The 19894-nt window shown below is 40.5% G+C and overlaps 1 protein-coding gene and 1 non-coding gene across 4 annotated transcripts in view; one reads left to right on the top strand and one right to left on the bottom strand.

Annotated features, from left to right (window-relative positions):
• Nucleotides 1-19894, top strand: part of SCAI (suppressor of cancer cell invasion) — a 196656-nt gene that overhangs the window by 32414 nt on the left and 144348 nt on the right. The window lies entirely within an intron of this gene.
• On the bottom strand, nt 7719-7904 carry LOC119622348 (U2 spliceosomal RNA). The gene has a single exon (XR_005239005.1). It is a non-coding gene; the product is annotated as a U2 spliceosomal RNA (small nuclear RNA).

Genomic DNA, 19894 nt, shown 5'->3' with positions numbered 1-19894 from the left:
TGCAGTGAGCTGAGATCACACCACTGCGCTCCAGCCTGGGCAACAGAGCAAGACTCCATCTCAAAAAAAAAAAAAGTAGCTGGTACCTGTAGCGCCAGCTACTTAGAAGGCCAAGGTGAGAGGATCGCTTGAGCCAAGGAGTTTGAGGCTGGTGTGAGCTGTGATCATGCCACTGTACTACAGCCTGGGCAGCAGAGCAAGACCCTCTCTCTGCGGGGGGGAAAAAGGTCCCTCAGGTTATATATCTAAAGAAATTCTAGGTCATATAAAATGAGCATTTGTCAACTAAATATGGACAGTTGTTTTCTGGAATAGTTGTACCAGTTTACACTCCCATTAGGTACTTCAGTGAGAATTCCAGTTTTTTTTCTTGCCAGCACTTAATATTTTAAAAATTTAGCCGTTATACTAGGTGTATAATGTGTGTTTTTTTTTTTTAAGGAAAAAAATTTATTTCATTCTTCAATACTGTAATTACTAGTGGAGTGTATGTTGAGTATTGTACAACTTCTCCAACCTTAGAATCATTGTACACCATCAGCTGTTTCCCTGTACCATATGATTTTCACATAGCATTTATTTTTTATGCCAGTGACTACTAAAAAACAGCTTCACCAAGATGTAACATTATTGAAAGGAATGTTGAGTGACCTTATGTTAAAGTTGAATTAGCTAGAACTTGTAGTTTGCATAGTATCTGACAGATGTCACTGTGTTTACCTTGAAAATTTAAAATATTTTGCAGCATCCTTGTGAATTTGATATGGTACCCCAAGGTACCTGAGCACACAATTTGGGAACCGTTGCCTTGGTATATTAATCATTACTCCAGGGAGTGAAATTTTGGATAATTAAAAAAATTTCTTTTTTCTTGAGATGGAGTTTTGCTCTTGTTGCCCAGACTGGAGTGCAATGGTGTGATCTCGGCTTACTGCAAACTCTGCCTCCCAGTTTCAAGCGATTCCCCTGCCTCAGCCTCCCAAGTAGCTGGGATTACAGGCATGCACCACCACGCCCAGCTAATTTTGTGTTTTTAATAGAGACAGGGCTTCTCCATGTTGGTCAGGCTGGTCTCCAACTCCCGACTTCCGGTGATCTGCCTGCCTCAGGCTCTCAAAGTCTGGGATTATAGGTGTGAGCCACTGTGCCCAGCCAAAAAAAAAAACCAAAAAACAAAAAATTCATCATACTTTCTGGATTTTCTACTTCTTTTATAATGATCATATAACACGAGGTGTTATGATTATATATATTATACATTATGAGTATATATATTGCATTTACTTTTTAAAAATTATTATTATTATTATTTTTTTTGAGACGGAGTCTTGCTCTGTCACCCAGGCTGGAGTGCAGTGGCCTGATCTCAGCTCACTGCAAGCTCCACCCCCCGAGTTCACGCCATTCTCCTGCCTCAGCCTCCCGAGTAGCTGAGACTACAGGCGCCCACCACCTCGCCCAGCTAGTTTTTTGTATTTTTTTGTAGAGACGGGGTTTCACCATGTTAGCCAGGATGGTCTCGATCTCCTGACCTTGTGATCCGCCCGTCTCGGCCTCCCAAAGTGCTGGGATTACAGGCTGGAACCACCGCGCCTGGCCACTTTTTAAAATTTTTAACTAAAATTCGTACTTTTTCTACTTTCTTTAGTCTTTACTTAATATCCTCTTTCTGTTGCACCCAGGATACCACATTACAGTTAGTTATCTCATTTCCTCAGGGTCTTCTTGTCGGTTAGTTTCTCAGACCTCTCTTATATTTGATGACTTTGAAAATGTTGAGGGGTATTGGTCAAATATTTTGTAGAATGTCTCAACTGGGATTTGTGTGGTGTTTTCCTCATGATTAGATTGGATTTTTAGGGAGGAAAGTCACAGGTAAAATGCATTTCTCATCACATTGTATCAAGGGTACATGCTATTCTGCATGACTTATTTCTGTTGACAATAAACTTGATTACCTGTCTAAGATAGGGCTTGTCAGATTTCTTCATTGTTAAGTTACTACTTTATTCACTCTTTTCATACTGTACTCTTTGGAAGGAAGTCATTGCACAGTGCACACTTAAAAGAGTGAAGGTTGTGTTCAACTTCCTTGAAGATAAAATACCTACATAAATTAAGTTTTTCTTCCTTTAAGATTCGTCTGTGTATTCAGTCATATATTTATATAATTGGACTCATGGATATTTGTTTCAGACTTTGGGTTATAATCCAGTACTACTTTATTTTCTTGCTCAAATTGTTCCAGCTTTGGTCATTGGGAGCTCTTTTCAGTTGGCTGATAAGTCCCTTTGACATACCACTATCGTGATGGCTTTGTTTGGTTTTGTTTGTTTTTTAAGTATTTCCTTCCCTTTCTGGCACTACAAGATGCTCCAGGTTCATCCTGTGTATTTCCTCAGTCATAGAATCAGATATTTCTCCAAGGATTCCTGATTCCTTTTATTGGAGAATGATGTTAGAAGCCAGGAGCTAGGTGTTAGGTGTGTTTGTTGCTACTGGGGCACAATGTGGTTTTAATTTTCATTCCTGTGGTGATTGATGACATCAGACACCATTGTATATGTATATGGATTATTTATTCATCCTGTTTTTCATGCGACAAGCCTGTTTAAGACTTTTCCCAACAGCAGTGTTGCAGTTACGACAGAGACTATATGGCTCACAAAGCTTAAAATGTTTATTATCTGGCCAGTTACAAGAAGAGTTGCCTTGCCCCTATAGTTACAGTAACTATTTTAATGCCAGTCCTGTTCTGGATTGATTTTTCTCGTATTTTCTTCTTTCCATATCTGGTTATCTTTGAGTAGATGGTAGACATTGTAAAGATACTTGAGTTTTTTTTCTTTTGTATAAATTTCTTGAGACTTTTCTTGACACGCAGTTAAATTATTTGGAAATATTTCTGTTCTTTAAGGTCATACTTTTAAGCTTTGTTAGGTGGATCAGAGCACTGCTTAGGGCTGTCATCACTAGGGCATTTAACTCTACTATTATGACATGACCCTTCTGAATGCCATACCAGGGAATTACAAGGTTTTTCAAGTCCAGCTGGTGGGAACAGGCACTATTATTACCTGTGTGTGAGTTCCAGGCACTGTTCCCTCTAATCTTCTCAGATAGTTCTTTCCTCTCTCTTTGGTAGTTTTCTTCTGCACATGGGCTGATCAGTACTTGGCGGACTACTTGAGAGAAACTTTTCCTAGATCTCTAATATTTTCTCTCTGTGCAGCACAGGACAGAATGCTGTAGAGGAGAAAGCTGCACAGAGAGAAAATATTAGAGATCTAGGAAAAGTTTCTGCTTGCTTGCTTGCTTGCCTGCCTTCTTTCTTTCTCTCTCTCTTTCTTTCTTTCTTTCTTTCTTTCTTTCTTTCTTTCTTTCTTTCTTTCTTTCTTTCTTTCTTTCTTTCTTTTTTCTCTTTCTTTCTTTTTTCTTTTTTCCTTCCTTCCTTCCTTCCTTCCTTCCTTCCTTCCTTCCTTCCTTCCTTCCTTCCTTCCTTCCTTCCTTCCCTCCTTCCTTTCCTTTCTTTCCTTTCTTTCCTTTCCTTCCTTTCCTTCCTTCCTTTCCTTCCCTTCCTTCCCTTCCTTCCTTCCCTTTCCTTCCCTTTCCTTCCTTCCTTCCTTTCTTTCTTTCCTTTTTTTTTTTCTTTTTTTCCAGATAGGAGGGTAAATCTAGTCCCCATTACTATACCTTGGGTAGAAGTAGAAGTCTTTGAGATCTTTTTAAAAATTCTGAATGGATGTTTAATTTTATGAAATGCTTTTTCTATATCTTTTGAGAAGATAGTATAAATTTTTTTCTTTTTTTTCCTCCTAACATGTTGAATTAATTTGATTGATTTTTAAAAAAATGTTAAACCAACCTTAAATTTCTGGAATAAACCCAACTTAGTCATGATCCTTTTTTAATATATTGCTGAAATCAATTTACTCATATGTGTTTTAGGATTTTTACATCTATATTTTATATACATACTGTCCTTCAGGTTTGGACATCAAGATTTTCCTTATAAATGGTTATCCAAGGTTATAGTGGGTTGGGAAATGTTTTCTCTTTTTGTCTAGAAAAGTTTGCGTAATATTGATGTTCTTTTTTAAAGAGAAGAGGTTTAATTGGTTCACGGTTCCACAGGCTGTTCAGGAAGCATGGTAGCATCTGCTTCTGGGGAGGCCTCAGGGAGCTTTTACTCATGGTGGAGGCAAAGTGGGAGCAGGCCTTTTACATGGCAGGAGCAGGACCATATTAGTCCATTCTCATACTACTATAAAGAAATACCTGAGACTGGGTAAATTTATAAAGAAAAGAGGCTTAATTGGCTCATGATTCTGCAGGCAGAACAGGAAGCACAGCAGCTTCTGCTTCTGTGGAGGCCTCAGGAAACTTAGAATCATGGTAGAAGGTGAAGGAGAAGCAGGCAGGTTTTACATGGCCGGAGCAGGAGCAAGAGTGGGGAGGCAACCAGATCTCACGAGAACTCACTATTGCCAATTTAAATCATGAGAAACTGCCCCCTTGATCCAGTTACCTCCCACCAGACCCCACCTCCAACATTGGGGATTGCTGTTCGACATGAGATTTGGCCAGGGACACAGATGCAAACCATATCAGTCGCCCAGGCTGGTCTTAAACTCCTGGCCTCAAGTGATCCTTCCACCTCAGCCTCTTGAATAACTGGGGCTATAGGTGTGTGTCACCATCCCTAGCTAATTTTTAAAATTACGTTTTAGAGATGTAGACTCGCATTTGGACCACTGTTTAATTACAGATCTACTTCTTTAATAGATATTGGACTGTTTAGGTTTTCCATTTGCACTTGTTTCAGTTTTGGTCAGCTATGTTTTTCTATGAAGACAAATGATCTGTTCAAGGTCATACATCTTATAATGAATAAACTTTCCAATCTTATACTTTTTCAAATGGTGTTATACCAACATAATATCTATATTTAAATTTGTAAACTCTTTTGTCCTCTCTACTAGAATATCAACTAGTGGGCAGATTTTATATTTACTAAAACTTTCTATCATCTGCGTCTTAAGGCCTATAAATAGATATTTGAATTAAATTAAAGCATGCTTGGGGCCAGACGTGGTGGCTCATGCCTGTAATCCCAGCACTTGGGGAGGCCAAGTTGGGTGGATCACTTGAGGTCAGGAGTTTGAGACCAGACTGGCCATCATGGTGAAACCCCATCTCTACTAAAAAATACAAAAATTAGCTGGGCATGGTGGTGCATGCCTGTAATCCCAGCTACTTGGAAGGCTGAGGCAAGAGAATTGCTTGAACCTCGAAGGTGGAGGTTGCACTGAGCCGAGATCACATCACTGTACTCCATCCTGGGTGACAGAGTGAGACTCTGCCTCAAAAATAAATAGATAGATAGATAGACAGATAGATAGATAGATAAATGGAAACCTTGATTGAAGTAGTTGCTTCAGTAGTTCATTTGGGCTTTGTCAGTCAATAACACATTTTACTTCTGTGGTAATGGGTTATTGATGAGGGAAAGACATGTTAGGATATGTATTGAATAAAAAGGTGGGAATGCTGAATTGAAAGTATAATTCTTTAAATTATTTACTCATTTTAAAATTTATTTTTAGAGATGGGGTCTTGCTCTCTTGCCGAGGCTGGAGTGCAGTGGCACAGTCATAACTCACTGCAGCCAGGCTCACTTCCCAGCTCAGGCCATCCTCCTGCCTCAGCTTCCCAAGTCACTAGGACTGCAGGCACATGCCACCATACCTGGGTAATATTTAAAATTTTCTTAGAGACAGAGTCTCACTATGTTGCCCAGGCTGCTCCTGAATTCCTGGTCTCAAGTTATCCTCCCACCTCAGCCTCCTGAATAGCTGGAATTACAAGCATGAGCTACCTTGCCTGGCTCTGGTTCTTAAACTTTGGAAGTTCCATTTATGTTGTTGTATTTCTTTTTCTTTTTCTTTTTTTTTTTTTTTTTTTTTGAGACGGAGTCTCCCTCTGTCACCAGGCTGGAGTGCAGTGGCGTGATCTCGGCTAATTGCAACCTCCGCCTCCTGGGTTCAAGCAATTCTCCTGCCTCAGCCTCCCGAGTAGCTGGGACTACAGGCCCGCGCCACCACACCTAGCTAATTTTTGTATTTTTAGTAGAGATGGGGTTTCACCATGTTGGCCAGGATGGTCTCGATCTCCTGACCTCGTGATCCTCTCCCCTTGGCCTCCCAAAGTGCTGGGATTACAGGCGTGAGCCACTGTGCCCAGCCTGTTATATTTATTTTTCTAGATTACAGTTAATTTTGTTTTTATTTCTTGAAATCTGGTAGAATTTGTATCTGCCTGTAATTCAAGGGCAATTGAAAGAAAGAAAAATAACTTAAGGCCAGACATGGTAGCTCACACCTGTAATCCCAGAACTTTAGGTGGCTGAGGCAGGAGGATCACTTGAGCCCAGGAGTTCAAGACCACTGTGGGCAACCTAATGAGACTGACTCTACAAAAAACTAAAATAAATAAATAAATAAAAATAACCAGGCGTGGTGGCACATGCCTAGCTACTTGGGAGGCTGAGATGGGAGTATTGCTTGAGCCCAGGAGGTCAAGGCTGCAGTGAGCAGTGATTGTACTTCCGCACAGTGAAACCCTGTCTCAAAAAAAAAAAAAAAAAAAAAGTGGAAAAAAAAAATAATGCAAGTTTAGCATATGATTTAGCAAAACCATTTGTGATTTCTCTTTAAGAGAGATTGTAACTTGAATCCTTCTTTTAGCAAGGAGAATTTAATGAATATTTCACATTTCAATGCAATAACATGTGTCCAACTTGTTATACAAGATTTAGTTTAAGATTCACATGTTTGGGAAGAATGTGGGTTTGAGTGGTGAGGGTTCAGTTGAAGGTCTGTTTCTATAAAGTATATAATTTGTTGCCAAAGGAAATATTACCTAGCAGCAGTTTACATGTGCCAAGAGAGGCCAGAGAAGTCTTGTAGTAGAAATTGTACAGAGGAGCTGTCGAACTACATCCCTGAGGATGTCAGACAGGAAATAAAGCTTATGATGCTAAAAAATTTTACTGGATGACGAGGCCATTGGAAACGAATCTTCCAGTGCTTGTGTTTATCATGCTTTTATTTGAAGACAATCAGAGTTACTTACACTTACAAATTTAAACTGTGTAAGGTATTTAGACCAAAATTTAAGAAACTTTCTAAGATCTTATTGGCTAAATATTGACTTAACTATATCTTTTTTTTTTTTTTTCTTGAGATGGAGTCTCACTCTGTCATGCAGGCTGGAGTGCAGTGGCGTTATCTCGGCTCACTGCAACCTCCGCCTGCCGGGTTCAAGTGATTCTCCTGCCTCAGCCTCCTGAGTAGGCAGGACTACAGGCCCACGCCACCACACCCAGCTAATTTTTGTATTTTTAGTAGAGACGGGGTTTCACCATGTTGGCCAGGATGGTCTCAATCTCTTGACCTTATGATCTGCCTGCCTTGGCCTCCCAGAGTGCTGAGATTACAGGCATGAGCCACTGCGCCCGGCCAACTATATCTTTTTCTTAGAAAGTATTTATCCTCTGAGATTAAGGTTTGGAAAGTTTTAAGGAGAGAGACTTTAGGTTCTTGGAGATAAAATATAGTAATGTAAGCAATTTCCTTTTCTATGCCAAACGTGGAAATACAGACAATATGTATAAGCAATTGTGCCAAAGTATTTATCTGTGATTCTCTTTATTCCTAAAATATATTGCCCATTTCTACTATACATTCACATATACTGTACATAATTATAGAGATTTGGAACCTGAAGGACTTTAAAGAACATTCAAATTCCTTTATTTTGTGGGGAAGGGAAATGAGACAGGTAACATTAAACTGACAGGACAGGTATTACTCTTGATCTTGGCCAAAAGGCCAAGAAGCGATAGGTAACACAAAAATACAGATAGTTTGCCCAGTGTCATGCAGGGAATAGGAGCAGACTTACCTCTTGGAGAAATAGAACCTTTCCTTATTTACTGTTGCAGTACTGAGTTATTTGAATTTTTATTTATTTATTTTAGAGACAGGGTCTTACTCTGTCACCCAGGCTGGAATGCAGTGGTAGCAATCTTCCTGCCTCAGCCTCCTGAGTAGCTGGGGCTACAGGGGCATGTCACCATGCCCAACTAATTCTTAAATTTTTTGTAGAGATGGGGTTTCACTATGTTGGCCAGGCTGTAGCTGAAGTTTTAGAGGTGCATGATGGCTTTGGTTTTCTTACCACCAGATGATTTATGAAAGTTGATGTGTCTGTTGATTGTCAGCAAAAGTGAAAAACTGTCAAGCCCCTTTGAAGACTATTATTATTCAGGAAACAAAACAGTGTTGACACCAAATTTTTTTGAGACAGGGTCTTGCTCTGTCGCCCAGGCTGGAGGGCAGTGGCATGATCTCAGCTTACTGGAAACTCCACCTCACATGTTGAAGTGATTCTCCTGCCTCAGCCTCCTGAGCAGGCGGGATTACAGGTGCCCCCTACCACACCTGGCTAATTTTTGTATTTTTAGGAGAGACATGCTTTCATCATGTTGGCCAGGCTGGTCTCAAACTCCTGACCTCAAGTGATTTGCCTCCTTCAGCTTCCCAAGGTGCTGGGATTACAGGTGTGAGCCACTGTGCCTGGCCTAGGCTAGATTTTTGAGGTATAGGTTTTTGTTTGTTTGTTTTTGGACACAGGGTCTCACTCTGTCACCCATGCTGGAGAGCAGTGGCACAGTCTTGGCTCACTGCAGCCTCTGCCTTCTGGGCTCAAGCTATTCTCCCACCTCAGCCTCCTGAGTAGCTGGGACCATAGGTGCCTGCCACCACGCCCGGCTAATTTTTTGTATTTTTGTAGAGATGAGGTTTTGCCATGTTGCCCAGGCTGGTCTCAAACTCCTAAGCTCAAATGATCCGGCCTGCCTCAGGCTCCTAAAGTGCTGGCATTACAGACATGAGCCACCATGCCTGGCATTAACTTTTTGACTTAAGTTTGAAGATGGTTGTTAGTTTGAAATATATATAGTGCTTATAAGATGTTTTCACTTAAGTAGTTTAAAACAATGATTATAAGGTTAGAATGTGACAAAATAAAATTTTATTCCTTTAATTCAAATTCACTGTCAAGTCATTCACTAAATAACGACTGGGGAAAGAATTATTTTGGTCACAAATATCCTACCTCATTATTATGCTTAGATAGAAATAGATCCTCTCTTTTGGGAAACAACATAAATTACTTTTAAAAAAAGTATTTCGTGCGGAGTGTGGTGGCTCACGCCTGTAATCCCAGCACTTTGGGAGGCCAGCGTGGGCAGATCATGAGGTCAGGAGACTGAGACCATTGTGGCTAATATGGTGAAACTCCGTCTCTACTAAAAATACAAAAAATTAGCCGGGAGTGGTGGCAGGCGCCTGTAAGTCCCAGCTACTTGGGAGGCTGAGGCAGGAGAATGACGTGAACCTGGGTGACGGAGGTTGTAGTGAGCCGAGATTGTGCCACTGTACTCCAGCCTGGGTGACAGAGTGAGACTCTGTCTCAAAAAAAAAAAAAAAGTATTTCATGGTTTTGCCTGATTAGGTCAGGTCAGTATTTTCTCTTGCTATAGATACTTGCTATTTTTGATCAATATTTGTTTTAAAAAATGGTTATGACCCAGGTTTTTGGAGTTATACCAATACATTACTAGTGTAGTTTGTTTTTTGACAAAGACAGGGTTTCACCATCTTGGCCAGGCTGATCTTGAACTCCTAATCTCATGGTCTACCCACCTCAGCCTCCCAAAGTGTTGGGTTTACAGGCATGAGCCACCGGCCCAGCCTTCCCAGTGTAGTTTTATACAACATTTCCCCACATTTATCAACTTGCATTTATTGCTAGTCTGTACCAGATTTAATGTGATAGTGGTGGTCAGAAGGTATACTTAGATAATTATGTACTTTTCAATTTCCTTTAATCATTAATAAAAGTGATAAACATAATTTTACAGTAGACCCAGGAGTTTATGTCATTTGAAGTAATACTAAAGCCTTCTTAACTTTGCGAAGATGCATTCTCAAGTCGTTAATTTGGGAAGTTATTTGACTTGGAGCCAATTAAACGTTTGTGTCAACCCTATCCAGTGGCTTCTTCAAGAAAAATATCTTACAGTGATTTTAGCTTTCTGTTGTAACAGTGCAAAGAGTGTTTCTTCTTTCCCTTTTTTTTTTTTCTTCTTTTTTTGGTGAGACAGGGTCTTGCTCTATTACCCAGGCTGGAATGCAGTGGCGTTATCACAGTTCACTGCAGCTTCAACCTCCGAGATTCAAGCAATCCTCCTGTATTAGCCTCCTGAATAGCTGGGACCACAGGCGCGCACCACCATGCTTAGCTAATTTTTGTATTTTTAGTAGAGATGGGGTTTCACCATGTTGCTCAGTTGGTCTTGAACTCCTGGGCTCAAGCCATCCGCTCTTCTCAGCCTCCCTAAGTGTTGGGATTATAGGCGTGAGCCTGTGCAGTGGCTTTTTTTTTTTTTTTTTTAAGTAAAACACACGATCAGAAATCTCTTCATTTTGCATCATTTGTACAATATTTGTTTTGTTTGTTTTTTCCTTAATGTTTTGAGAGCCAGCAAAGACAATCTGACAGACAGAATTAGACTGAAATCTTTTAGGGAGATTGTGAAGTATTTAGATTTAAAGCCTAGAGTTAAGAATAAGCAATGGCAAAGGTATAACTATAAACCTCAAAGTGTTACTGACTTAGGATGCATTCATGACTCTTCTCCATTAAGATTTAGTATTCACTTTTAAAAGCTAGGTACCTCCGTGAAACATGTATGCATCTTACCAGACACTCCTTTGTCATTTTTCCAATCACTTCTGCCAGATGGGTTTTAATATAATAGGAAGAATTGTTATGCTGTCAGCTCTGTTGTAATTTGGACTAGAATGATTCTGTTCTCTTGTCAACTTGAAGAGTCCAGTTGAATCAGTTATTGTCTTTATTTTTTGATTGTAGTTTTTAAGTGTTCGTTTCTACTTGTGGTAATAATCCTGTTAGGATGCATATTACCAACTATATGTGAAGGCCTGGCTATATGGAGCATAAAATTAGATATGCTTCTTTCCTTTGGCTCACAGTCTAAATTTAGTAGGCGAGAGTTTCCTTTCCTAGATGTCATTAAAAATAGAAGATACCCATCTGTCTGGAATGGGTTAGATAGGCTTCTGCCTACAGGCTGAGAGATGAATTATATAACACCAACTTCCTTTTAGCCCTAGGATTCTTAGAAAAAATGTTTCTCTTTTAATACAGAGGCCAAGAGTGTATAGTTTGAATGTTAACCTTAAATTATCCTATAAGTTTGTGAAACTCAGGAAGACCTAAGAAAACTGAATTTTGAGGAGAAATCAAAAAGATAAGGTGAAACAATATCACTTGATTAAGAAATTGGCTTTGAAGTAAAATCTGTTCCCAGCCCTAGATTGACAATTTACTAGCTGTGTAAGAAAGTTGTTTAACCTCTCTGAGACTGTAACTTCATTATTATGGTTGGAATAGTAAGGACCGTCTGTTGAGGAGCAAATTAAATGAGTGAATATTTATAAAGTGCTTTCTTCAGTGCTTGGGATGTCAAAGACATTTTTGGTGGTGATTGTTGTTGTTAATGTTAAAATTACTTCTGGTTCTTTTTATTAAAAACCTGCCATCTTGCTGTTAAAAATCTTAATTTGGAGCTCAGGATAGAATATGAAGTCAGAGTTAAATAGGGAGTTCCCGGGAGTATTTGGAGACCTGGAAGTCATTTAGAAGAGGACTGAAAATCATCCTCAGAAGACTACCTGTGTTAGTGGATACAGAAGAAACAGGAAAGCAGACTGCGAGAAAGGCATCAATGAGGTGAAAAGAGAACCAGGGGAATAATGTCATGGGATTCAAGAGAGAGATTGCTCACTGGGTCAGAAAGTTTCTTCAGGAGTTAATGTAAAAATGTTTTCAGCACTAGATGATGTCAGGTAGGGAAGGCCTCTGAGGAAACCATTGAACTGGGCAGGTAAGAGGTCATCTTTGAGAGAGTGGAAAAATGGCTGTAGACCTAGAGTTGATTAGGCAGAGAAGGAAATGTGCAGTGAGGAAAAGCGGAGGGCAGGCGTCTAAGATGGAACCTCATGAAAATTTAGTTGTATAGAGAAAGAGATGACTTAAGGAAGAGGAGAAGGTGTTTGGGTAGGGCTGAGCGTGGTGCCTCACGCCTGTAATCCCAGCACTTTGGTAGGGCAAGGCAGGTGGATCACCTGAGGTCAAGCATTCAAGACCAGCCTGGCCAACATGACGAAACCCCATCTCTACTGAAAATACAAAGATTAGCTGGGCATGGTTGCGGGGGCCTGTAATCCCAGCTACTTGGGAAGCTGATGCAGGAGAATCGCGTGAACCTGGGAGGCGGAGGTTGCAGTGAGGTTAGATCATGCCACTGCACTCCAGCCTGGGCGACAGAGTGACACTCCATTTAAAAAAAAAAAAAAAAGAAAGAAAGAAAGTTTGGTTTGTTTCATTTTGGTAAGAGAAAAAATTAGCGTGTTTGACGGCTGAGGGAGAATTTAAACCTACTGGGCAGGGAGTAGCTGATGGTCAAGTTGTGGTCAGAGGCAAATGGGACTGGAATCCAGTGCACAATTGGTGGCTGGAGGAGCAACTGTTCTTTATGAAAGAGGAGGAATGAGGGAGGGTATGTAAAATAGAGGCTGGAGGGGAAAATGAGGAAATTCATGTCTAATGGCCTCTTACTGATTTAAGTAGGGAAACAGTAATGAACTCATCATTGGGATAATTAGGATAGATGAATAGATCCTTTTCTACTGCTAAATAAAAGTAGACTTAGGAAAAAGGAATATCATTATTTTCCTGTGGAAGCATAGATTATAACGTTAGACCAATAGTTCTCAGCTGGGGGTGATTTTGTCCCTCAGGACATATAGCAATGTCTGGAGAAATGTTTGTCACCGGCGTGGGGTGTGTTACTGGTATCTAGTGTGTGGAGGCCAGGGATGCTGCTAAACATCCTGCAGTGCACAGGACAGCACATGTATCAAGGAATCATATGGTCCCAAGTGTCCATAGTGTTGGAGTTGAGAACCTTGCCCTAGACCAGTGTGTGCCTACAACATACACTTCAACAAAAGCTAAGAAGTTCACATAACAGCTTGACTTCTCTATCCCCTTGTGGAAAGTCACCGTATATGTTAGTTTATTCAAGTCTGAAAAATTCTCAAAAGGAAATCTAAACTGTTTAGCTGACTGACATTTTCCCTGCTCTTTCATAGCAACTGTTAACAAACACACTGAGAAATACATTTGGGGGAAAGGATGTACTTTGGTCTCTTGGCTGGTCAGTACTATGTATTCATCCCTGTATTTCTAGTGTCTGACACAGTTCCTGGCACATTTAGTGGTACTAAATTGACTCCAGCCTACACCATTCCCCTGAACTCTAGACTCAAAATTCCAACTGCCTGTTCTGCATTTTTGCTCAGATGTCCAGTAGCTTCTTAACCCTAACACTTCCAAAGTGGAGCTCCCAATAGACCCCCCAGACCTGTGGTACCTGCAGTCTCATCTTAGCCAGTGACTATTCCATCCTTCCAGTTGCTCAGATCAAAGGCCTTGGAGTCATTCTTCACCTTGTCTTATCCTCTACATTCCCGTCCATCAGTAAGTCTCAGCTCTATCTCTAGGAAATATTCAGCATTTAACTATTTTCCACTCTCCACTGATTTAAACTCTGGCCTGAGTTGTTACAGCAGTCTTTTTTTTTTTGAGATGGAGTCTCGCTCTGTCGCCCAGGCTGGAGTGCAGTGGCCGGATCTCAGCTCACTGCAAGCTCCACCTCCCAGGTTCATGCCATTCACCTGCCTCAGCCTCCTGAGTAGCTGGGACTACAGGCACCCGCCACCTCGCCCGGCTAGTTTTTTGTATTTTTCAGTAGAGATGGGGTTTCACCGTGTTAGCCAGGATGGTCTCGATCTCCTGACCTCGTGATCCACCCGTCTCGGCCTCCCAAAGTGCTGGGATTACAGGCTTGAACCACCGCGCCCGGCTGTTACAGCAGTCTTATAACTGGCTTCCCTGCTTTTGTTCTTGTCTCCCAATACAGTAGCCAGTGAGATCCTTTTAAAATGTCAATCAAGTCACATCACTCCTTGTTCAAAACGCTCCATTGGCTCCTCATTTCCCTCAACATACAAGCTGAAGGCTTTTCAATGGCCTACATGGCGGTGTGTGAACTGGTTCTTCAGTACCTCTCTGACCTCATCCCCTCCTCATCAATCTGTGGCTGGTTCCACTTCAGTCTCAGTTGCGTTTGTTGTTGTTGTTGTTGTTGTTAAGAGATGGGGTCTCACTGTGTTTCCCAGGCTAGATTCAAACTCCTGGACTCAAGCAGTCCTCCCTCTTCAGCCTCCTGAGTAGCTGGGACTGTAGGCATGCACCACCATGCCCAGCTCAGTCACAGTTTTTAGTTCAGTGTTTTGCTGTTGCTCAAACACATCAGGCAAGCTAACTTGGGGCCTGTGCACTTGCTCTTTTCTCTACCTAGAATAATTTTCTACCAGATTTCCCTCACGGTTTATTCTTTCATCTCCTTCAAGTTTTTTTTTTTTTGCTCAGATATCATCTTAGTGAGGTCTTTTGTGATCAGCCTGTTTCCAGTTGCAGCTCCCCTTTGTCTCCTTGCTTTTTCTCCAGAGCACTTGTCACCATCTAATATACTATGTAATTTATATAACTTGTACTGTCTCCCCCTACTAGAGGTATTTTAGTCCAAGAACATTTTATGTGTTTTACTCATTACTGTGTCACCTGCAATTCGAATATTGTGCGACATGTAATAGGCCTTTAATGAATGGTTGTTGAAAGAATGAATGGTGGTGAAAGCAAAGACTTTGACTTAGACCTGAAATTGAGTGCTGGCACTCTAGTGCCGGCACTCATCTGCTTTGTGATCTTAGGCGTGTCATTAACCTATCTGGCCTACTACTCTTCTCTAAAATGGAGACAGTAGAACCAAGTAGGTTTGTCTTGAGGATTCAATGCAATAATCTATGTAAAGCTCTTAGCTGAGAATCTGGTGTGTAATAAACAGTCAGTAAGTGATAGCTCTTATTATTACTTTTTTTTCCCTTCCAGATGTGAAAACCTGGGCCACTTCTGACATATATGTTGCAAGTTGCAATTGTAAGCTAAATGTGGGCAATCACCATAAGAGACAAGAGCTACTTCTCATAGATCTATAGAATACACTTATATTTGTGCTTTAAAATCTTACAATAAATTATGGCAGTTCCTTAAAAAATTAAACATAGAATTACTATATGATCTAGCCACTCAACTTCTGGGCATGTTGCCAGATACATTGAAAGCAGGTACTTGAACAGATTGGTACACCAAGGTTAGTAGCAGTATTATTCACAATAGCCAAAAGGTGCACACAACCCAGATGTCCATTGATATAGATGGGCAGATAAAAAAATGTGGTATATCCATACAATGGGGATATTATTTAGCTGTAAAAAGCAATGAAATTCTGACACATGCTACAACATGGATGGACGTTGAAGACACTGTGCTAAATGAAACAAGCCAGACACAAAATGACAAATATGATTCCACTTATACAAAGTACTTAGAGTAGTCAAATTCATAGAGACAGTAGAATTTAACGCTTGTTACTGACAGACACAGGATTCCCTCATATTCATTACATACTCTAAAAGTCTGGAATGTTCAAGGCCAGCCAGAGCCTAAGCCAAAGTACCAGTGATAATTCTTATGTTTTGCTTAAACATAAGGTGTGTATTTGTTTTTCTTTTTCTTTCTTTTTTGAGAGGGAGTCTTGCTCTGTCGCCCAGGCTGGAGTGCCATGGCACGATCTCAGCTCACTGCAAGCTCCGCCTCCTGAGTTCACGCCATTCTCCTGCCTCAGCCTCCCGAGTAGCTGGGACTACAGGCACCTGCCCCCACGCCCGGCTAATTTTTTGTAGTTTTAGTAGAGACAGGGTTTCACCGTGTTAGCCAGGATAGTCTCGATCTCCTGACCTCGTGATCCGCCTGCCTCGGCCTCCCAGAGTGCTGGGATTACAGGCATGAGCCACCGTGCCTGGCCTGTTTTTCTTTGAAGGATAAAAAGCTGACACCTGTAATCCTAGCACTTTGGGATGCTGAGGTGGGTGCATCACTTGAGGCCAGGAGGACGAGACTAGCCTGGCCAACATGGTAAAACCCTGTCTCTACTAAAAATGCAAAAAAAAAATAGCCAGGCATGGTAGCGCACACCTGTAATCGCATCTACTGGGCGGGCTGAGTCACAAGAATCGCTTGAACCCAGAAGCAGAGGTTAGAGTGAACCGAGATTGCACCACTGCATTCCAGCCTGGGCAACAGAGTGAGATACTGTCTCAAAAAAAAAAAAAAAAAAAAAAAAAAGATAAAAAGTGATTTCTTTCGTAACAAATTTCTATAGGAATTACATCATGCTTAGTTTAATTTGGGGAAGTATCTGCATATATATTTTCTCTATTTTTTCTTGGATATGAATATGTATTCTTAAAATTCCTAAAGGATGCCAAGAATGTAGCTAACAGTATCAGAAATAAACTTGAAGGAAGTGTTTCTCTACGTCTCAACAAAATCCCTTACAAGTAAATCTGTTTTTAAAATTTGTCTCAAAACATTTGCGGTAAAGACAATTTTGGACACACATCTAATTTTTTTTTTTTTTTTTTTTAATCTGTGATTTTGCCAATTGAGAAGAACTGGAAACAGGAGGGAGAATTTTGATGTTGTAGATGTTTTTGTTGATTAAGGGATAAGGGCACATACAGACAAACCCAGGAATTATCTGACTTCAGCTAAAACAACAACAAAACATCTCCAGTACTAGCCTGGGTAATTGCTTTTGGCATAATAGCTATTACCTCAGACAGACTGAAAGTTTAATAACTAGATTGGAGACTTCCCTTTGCAGTTCACAAATAGGAAAAACACCACCACAGAAGTTCTCTCACATATCTGACCCCGTTCATTTCTTAATTTTACTAACAGTGTGACTGCATCTTGCAGCCATGCCCCATCTTAGCATTCTTAAATTATAGTGTTACAGGTTATTGGCCTGCCAAAATGTTTGATATGTAACACTGAACAGTTCCAAATGAGATCAAAACAATCTTGTTACTCATGAGAGTTTGTTTTTTCTAGGCTTCTGTTTCATTTTATGCACCAGTGTAGTCATTTTGTGGAAAATAAAGGTTATACTGCTTTATTAAGTCTCTTTTACAATTGTAATCCAGATTTATAATCCAATAAGAGATAACATTGTTATATTTTCAGTCATGTTCTAAATATGTGCTGGGCATAATGGCTCATGCCTGTAATCCCAGCACTTTGGGAAGCCGAGGCAGGAGGATTGCTTGAGGCCGGGAGTTTGAGACTGGCCTGGACAACATAGCAAGACCCAGTCTCTACAAAAAATAAAAAAAGTTATCCAGGTGTTGTGGTGTGTATCTATAGTCTCAGCTACTGAGGAGATGGAGGTGGGAGGATCTCTTGAGTCCATAAGGTTGAGGTTGTAGTGAGCTATGATTATGTCACTATACTCTAGCCTGGGCAGAAGAGTGACACCCTGTCTCATATACACACACACACACACACACACACGTATGCTTATTCTTATATACATTAGTATATAGATCAGAATGTATATACATACAAGAATATTCTTAGAGGAATATTCATATTCTTATATACTTGTATATGTAAGAATATGTACATATAAGAATATATATACATTCTTAAATAATGTTGGTGTTGAAATATTGAAGTTTCTTTTTTTTTTTTTTGAGACGGAGTCTCGCTCTTTCGCCCAGGCTGGAGTGCAGTGGCACTATCTCGGCTCACTGTAAGCTCTTCCTTCCGGATTCACAACACTCTCCTGCCTCAGCCTCCCGAGTACTGGGACTACAGGTGCCTGCCACCACCCCCGGCTAATTTTTTTTTTTTGTATTTTTAGTAGAGACAGGGTTTCACCGTGTTAGCCAGGATGGTCTCGATCTCCTGACCTTGTGATCCGCCCGCCTCTGTCTCCCAAAGTGCTGGGATTACAGGCGTGAGCCACCGCACCCAGCCTAAATATTGAAGTTTCTGTTGCTATTATTTTAATTCTTGGAGGCTCACGAAGTATCTATAATCTTTCTTCCTTGAAATACATATTTCAAGCAATGTATCCTTATGAAATATCCAGAATGCATTTTGCCAGTAACAAAAGAATGTTCTTTGGAAATACCAGACTTGTAATGGGAGTTAGGGAAATTTTCCTACTTCTTTTTCTTCCTGCCTTTTTAAATTACAAAACTGTAAGAAAGACTATTGTGGTATTTAATATAAATTTTATTTGTATATAAAATATTTAAATATTTTAAGTATTAATATATTGAAGATTACATGTATCTATGTCTATATTTCAGGACTTTAAACTTTGGGGAGTTCCAAGAACTAGAATAAAGAATGATTTAATTTATTTACTTTTTTTTCTAAATTATTATTTTTCCCCCTAGACAGAGTCTCGCTCTGTCTCCCAGGTTGGAGTGAAGTGGCATGATCTTGGCTCATTGCAGTTTCTACCTCCTGAGTTCAAGTGATTCTCCTGCCTCAGCCTCCTGAGTGGCTGGGATTACAGGCACGCACCACCATGCTGGGTTAATTTTTGTATTTTTATTAGAGACAGGGTTTCACCATGTTGGCCAGGCTGGTCTCGAACTCCTGACCTCAAATGATCTGCCTACCTCGGCCTCCCAAAGTGCTGGGATTACAGGCATGAGCTACCGCACCTGGCTAATTTATTTACTTTTAACAAATTTTGCATTGCCTGTTTTTGGTATTCCTAGAAGTAATTGTATACATAATATAATCTTTCTTTTCTCATTGTTGAGTAGAACGATAAGAGTAAATCAAAGAAGTTTCCTACAGTTTTAAAATTCTTTCTCTACTTCTCCAAAAAATGGGTTTGATATTTACTTAAACTTTAAGTTATAGGCAACCATGTATCCTGAAAAATAGTGAGGTGTATATATATTTTACTGTCATAGAATTTGGTCCATGAAATACTTCAAGTGAATAAGGCCAGTTGCATAGTTTATATCCTATAATTTCATTTTCATTTAAGAGAACCACATGTTTGATTATGCAAAGACAAAGGTTTGGAAAGGTGTACAGTTATTGACTGTGATGAACCCTGGGGGAATGAGATAGAGGCAGGGTACTGCCTCAGGTTGGGTTCCCCAGAAGCAGGAGTTGAGATAAACTTTTATGGGAAGGCAACTTACTGAGAAGAGTTACAGAAAAACCTTCTAGGGAGTGGGAAAGTAGGACTGGGGACAGGAATAGGAGGCTGGTATCAAGGATGTGATATCAAACAAAGCCTCAAGGTAGACAACTTTGGCTAGTCTTGCAAGGGAGTTCTGGAGGTTATACCTAGGAGTTGTCACTGCCAGGGACCAAAGAAATAAAGTAGAGCCTTTATACTTTCATACCCTTCAGTCATTGCTAAGGACCATCCCTGGTGGGAAGGTGATATGGTTTGCCTGTGTCCCCACCCAGATCTCATCTTGAATTCCCTTGTGTTGTGGGAAGGACCCAGTGGGAGGTAATTGAATCATGGGGGCAGGTCTTTCCTGTGTTCTCCTTGTGATAGTAAGTCTCACCAGATCTGATGGTTCTGCAAGGGGGAGTTCCCCTGCACAAGCTCTCTTTGCCTGCTGCCATCTGTGTAAGACATGACTTGCTCCTCCTTGCCTTCTGCCATGATTGTGAGGTCCCCCCAGCCACATGGAACTTTAAGCCCATTAAACCCTTTTTCCTG

The sequence above is a fragment of the Chlorocebus sabaeus genome, chromosome 12, assembly GCF_047675955.1.
Source record: "Chlorocebus sabaeus isolate Y175 chromosome 12, mChlSab1.0.hap1, whole genome shotgun sequence".
Classification (NCBI taxonomy): domain Eukaryota; kingdom Metazoa; phylum Chordata; class Mammalia; order Primates; family Cercopithecidae; genus Chlorocebus; species Chlorocebus sabaeus.
The sequence above is the reverse complement of the archived record's forward strand: the minus strand, read 5'-3'. Positions and strand labels throughout refer to the sequence as shown.